The following is a 6,000-nucleotide window of genomic DNA, read 5'->3' as shown; positions in this document are numbered from 1 at the left end:
CTGCTAATTAAACTTAGTAGACTTTACCATTTTGCACAGACCTGCATTTTTAGACTACACGCAGTCTATTGTGGCAATTTCAAAATATCGAACTATAATAATAGTAGTAATAATCGAACTTATTATGAAGTCAAAGTAACATCAGAAACTTTATGATCATGAATAAATATCAATTTCCTGTTAGTTCACAAAACATGTCAGTAGATCATAAAGTATGCGTGCAATTTATTTGTCTGTGCACAATTAACAGCGTTAAGATAATTTGTTTGACCGCGGTGTGGGTATGCCACGTGCCCTTTAAAAATGTCTGTATTTTGAACGATGCAATACGTTTCCATTAAATGTTATTAATTTGTAAAGGGTGAAGAGTTCTCATTTGTCTTGTCAGGATGTCTGATATCCTCGTTAGCTCCTATTTTCCCCCTGTCAGCTCACAGCTTGCTACATACACTGACTTCCTCTTCTCGTGGCAAGGGAATGACAAATGTGCTGTTTTATCCATACAATTTATTTCATTATTGTTGCCAGCACGAAGCATCAAAATCAATCATAAAGAAGTCCAGTTGGCAGGTGTCAATCTTGGTATTTTTATTCGTCCCCGTCTATATTTAATCCAATTATAAGGGTCAGGGAGTAAGAGCAAATCCCCTTGTTACAACTCAGTTGTTATTCTTGATTTTTAAGTGTAAAGTGACCATGGTTCGTGTTTGTACGAACATTTGTCGTACAAATCTCGGTAAGTATTGCGTAGGGTGGGTTTCACCGAAGGGATGTGTCACAAATTAAATTATGATTATTTGTGGGCAAATTAAGTATCTTACTTTCCAAACGGAGGAGGACGCTTAATGATGGAAGATCTTTCCGCTCAGTGCGCTTTCAAATACAATTGTAGATCGAACTCAGCCTTGTCACGTTGAGTAACAGTGAATTTCTAACATCCAGGACGTGCCTGTCTACTTTGAACAAATTGCATCCAATCACCCCGGGGGAATTCAGCTAATGTCTCAGTCCAAAGCCGGGATGAGAGGGAGAAAAACAAATCAAACACTACACAGAGTGAGGCTCTTATTAAAATATTTCACAAGCGAGGAAGGAGAGGGAGAGAAAAGAGAATTGCCCTTCAGTTTTCCAAAAATTAATTATCATCACCACGTGACTTTTCTCCAAGCCCTCTTACTTTAGTCAGTATATGTCGTGTATTTCCAACGGAGAATCCTGTGTCCTAATTCTAAATGTTGAGATCTACTATTAGTGATTTCCTCAAGTAGACTTTTCACGTGACCTTTTCTGGGATAGAATTATCTAAGGTAGGAATTTCTCTCTATAATCAAAGAAAAGTCTCATCTCTCTCAATAAAAATGTATTACTTTTTTCATTTTTCATTTTATTACACATCTTAACACTTCCTGTATAGTGACTTAGTCAGGATAACCCGCATTAATACACATCTGTGCATATTTATAATGAAATACAAAGCACAGTACATTTCAAACATTCATATTACAAACATTCATACAACCCACAAAACTAGGCCCTATTTGTTTATTAGTTACAGAGTTTTTGATACAACAAACAAGTTTGTTTGAGTCAGCACATCTTAAAAAGTTGCTTTACGTGTTGACATTAGGACATATACATACGTCAGAGGCAATGCATTTAATCCAAATCAGATCCGCAAACTCCCCCATTTAGCCTGGCACTTTTCAAAAAGCAGCACCTTTCTTGCAGTCCATTCAATTATTTATGTAGTTTAGTTATGTGGTCGGTCCTTGGACCTTTCACTGCCCACATCTCTGCAGTAAACAAATGGCTTGTGATGTTCTTATTATTGTGCTAAGGTTCTGCATAGGTAAAGCATCAAGGCTAATCATTACAATATTTGTTTTCAATTTTCTTAGTTTGAATGAGCACGAGACTTGTATTCCCTGAATATTCTGCGGGAGGACCTGCTCGGAAAACCTTGCAGTGTTTGCAGTATATATTACTGACTGTAAAAAAAACCCCTAAATGTCTTTATTTTGCCTTATACAATATTTTTTTCTATTTCTTTTATCCTGTTATGATCATATCAAATACAATAACAATGACATAATGAATAATATAAATAATGAAAACTGTTATTATTATTATTATTATTATTCAGTTTGAAGTCAGTGACAACACTGACATTGAAACTCATGCATGTTTTTTTTTTTTTCCTTTTTAGACTTTTAATTAAAAAAAAATAAACAGGGGCATTTCGAACGTTTCAGTTGGTTGTTCACGTTCTTCTTTCATATCATGAGCACTTCATATTTTCAAAGTTGTTGCTTCTGAATATATCATTCTGTTTTTATCATTAAAGTGAAGGCAAATTGAATTACTTTAAACGGCGGTTTGTGAGAGGAATAACAATTACTGTGTAGGCTACACTACGTCATTTCCCTTTCATAGCATGGATGTGATCTAAAGTTACAGCACTTTTTATGTTTAACTTCATACACACATATTCCCACGTGAACACACACACACACACACACACTCGCGCGCGCACACACACACACACACACACACACACACACACAGATACACAGAGTTACACGCATTTGGAAACAGGGGGTCAGTGGAGGGGAGGCTGGCTGGGCAGATTTCAGTTTACGCCTGATCAGTTTCTGGAGAGCGGGGTAGTGTGCAGAGGGAAAGACAGCACCTGGCCAAGATTTAGCATCCCATCTCCATTTATTGACAGCCTGATAAGCGGGCTGAGGCCGTGAGGTTTCCAGCGTTGCTCTCGAGAACCCTGCTGCGTTGCACGGTTTCAATGTGCCTTAATGGTGGTTTCTCCAAATAATCAGCAAAACACCTTTGTAACAACTATATACCTACCGTGCCTTTTAAAAACCGTCAGCCGACCACCCACTTCCTGAGAAACCTGCATGAGAGCGGTTGTACATTTGCTCTTCGTCTTGAGCAAATTGATCTTAACATTAGGTAGTTCTGTAGATGGAGTCCTGTTAAATTTTCCACTTTTTCTTGAGAAAAAGCAAAGGGGAATACTGAAGGCCTATACAGGCGTATGTGAGTTCCTGCATGTCCACAAATAACATTGAGCGGGTTTGTGGGAAAAGTGGATGTGGGTTTAGGAAAAAGTGAATAATACTCGTTTACTTACTCATTTTAAAATGTTACAGGTGTATGTGGTTAATCCAAGAGGGAAAAGCGAAGAAAGATTTGCTGTGTGGTATGACTCCCACAAAACTAGGAGAAGCTCCAAACAGTGTAAAGTGGAGTTGATACGTACACTCCGTCAGGCAAAACTAGACCAGGAACAACTTTCCCAAAATAAATTAACACAATAAATTAAACAATAAATTGTGTACATACAACTTGCTAGGTAAGTTGAATACTATGGACGCGTTATGTAGTTAATAGTTTAATAACCTTTAAAACCGTCAGTTTTGTGGTCGTATAGATGTGGATTAATGAATGCGTACATCAACCCACCCTCCAATGTATCTTTCTTAGTTCTTAGCTGTATTAGTTCTGAGCTTAGGCTACTTCATACTGACACTGTTGATGACACTGATCATTATGAAATAATATTTCCCAGGAATGAATAATAAAATAACAACCAATCAATAAAGAACGACAAATATATTTTCCATGATAGGTCCAGTCTGAGCGCATATTACATTTCACTACAAGTTGTAGCCTATACTGTTTATAACTGTGTATGTAACAAATAAAGTTCTTGAATCTTGAATCTATTAGTAGGAGAAATAAATTATTTTCCAATGTCTGGCTGAGAGCTTAACTTTACATCAGGTCCCTCGGTTACTGTCAGACAAAACGAGGATGTGGGTACGTTGGTCTATTTCGTAGCGTATTCCATATTTTATGTGCAGCTAAATTTGCTTGGCGGGTGGGGGGCGTCAGGGGAACTGAACAGGGGAAATTGTTTTGGGATTTTTCTCTCTGGCTGCTTTGATTCCAGTTACCGCATTAGCTCACGTACCCAACCCCAATGAGAAATCTGATTTTCTACCTGAGGGAGTCTATTCAATGCGCAAACCCAGCATCGCTGATCGATGTTTGCTTTATTGATAGCCACAGGAACGTATAACGGTAGCTATTATTGGTATGTGAAAAACAGTAGTGTTTAAAGGATAACAAAAAACAGCGGTTAAAAATGTCTCCTTTAGATAGGTGGTTAATTATTGGTGGTTTCGGTATGTTTAATCGTCCTTAGAGTTTAAGTATTTAGTTATTATAGTTTAAAAATGCGCTGGATTAGTAATTTAAAATCGAATAGAAAGTTCGATCAATTCAATTTTTATTCAAGAATTATAATACAATTACATATCCAACGCATAGCATACTGTTTGAGCCGAAGGATAGGAAAGTATATATGTTTATACACAGACATACACAATGTTAACGTCATAAATTCGTTGTAAGCGTGCATGCACGTGTATACGCTGGCCTATGCCTTTATGAATGCAAGCACGCATGTTTAGAATCTACAACTTCCCTGTTTGAAACGACAAGAGCTGTTCAAGGTGACGTCGCACTGTCGCCCTAGCCAATCACTGCCAAGTTGAGGCTGATATTAAGGGAAAGTTAGTGGTACGCCAGGCAGCGTCTTTTTATTCTCATTGACATTTAAACTCTGTGGCAGATCCAAATGTGAACAAACTGGACACTAAACCTCATGATCATTTGTTAGCGCGACATTTTGGAGGGAAAACTAGGGCTGCACTCAGCAGAGCGGTCAGGTCTGCAGTTCTTCAGGTAAGTTAAATTGCACATTTACATCGCAGTGAGCATTACATTAACAGTATATCTTAAACAGCAGTTGTGCGTTTTTGTTTCTCAGGTTTACGTAATGAAGCGAGATTGATTTTTTTGGGGATTCTAGCTTCGGGTACGCAGCTTGACTAGTGCTATTGTACGCTTTATAAGTTGGGCCGCTTATTACCGTGTTATCTGCCTTAGACTGTTCTAAAAGTGCTGGAGACGTGGGAGCTTATAAGAAAGAATTTAGCTTATGTTTGTTTGTGTTTGTTGTATTGTGCTTATCGGCGTATGTCAACCGAATCTACTTGAAAATGTTACATTTGTGTTAAATGTAGCCTACAAGAGAAGAACTGTTGACATCTTCATCTGTGGTGCAGAATGTGTAGAAGGTATATATGCAATGTAAGTATTTTGTCTGCGTTTAAATCTCAGCCCAGGAGTTCAGACTGGAGAGGCATAAAATTAACTATTTTCACTGAGGGTGAACATTTGCGTTACAGAAATCTCTGTCACACCCTCACCCTGGCCAGGACACGGGGTGTTAGTGTCTAAGCTCCAACACATTTTGAGCATACTGGTGTATCGGGACATGAAGCAGTATCGCTCTGTATCATAGAAGCATAAGCACACCCTCATTAACGGATAGTCTAGCCACACGTTACAGGCTACGTTAGAAAAGAACACTGACACTGCCGGAAATCTCACTTCTAACGTTTATTAATCTTTAACTGACACCATCGCCAGGTGATCGAAGTTTTATTGATTTTACCCTGTTATTTACTCTATTGTCAGTCTTTGTTGAACTCTCAGAAGAGGTAGGATACTACTACTCAGAATAAGAAGTAATCAACTAGCACATACTAACCTTTTAAAGCTGCGAGGAAGTCTAGACGATCAGGGTGGCAGTATTTATCCAGGAGTACCATTAATGTTGAAACAGTTCTAATAATAATAGTTTTCCAGATTGCCAGAGTAGCTTTCAGAAGAGTAGCTGCAATGTGACAAACCAGCCAGTGAACAATACACTTCGGTAATAAATCGAGCACCCTGCTTTGAGATCCACCTCCCTAATTAGAGATGTTTATTGTAGATTGTGTTTATCCAGCTGTCATGCCGGGAAAAAGCTGTGACACGATTAACTCGGACCAGACAGTCTTTTGCCAGGACATGGTTACCATGAAATAGCTACGTTCTACAATTTGCAGTTCTGGAGTCTTAAGTCAT

This window comes from Megalops cyprinoides, chromosome 8 (genome assembly GCF_013368585.1).
Source record: "Megalops cyprinoides isolate fMegCyp1 chromosome 8, fMegCyp1.pri, whole genome shotgun sequence".
NCBI lineage: Eukaryota > Metazoa > Chordata > Actinopteri > Elopiformes > Megalopidae > Megalops > Megalops cyprinoides.
The sequence above is the reverse complement of the archived record's forward strand: the minus strand, read 5'-3'. Positions refer to the sequence as shown.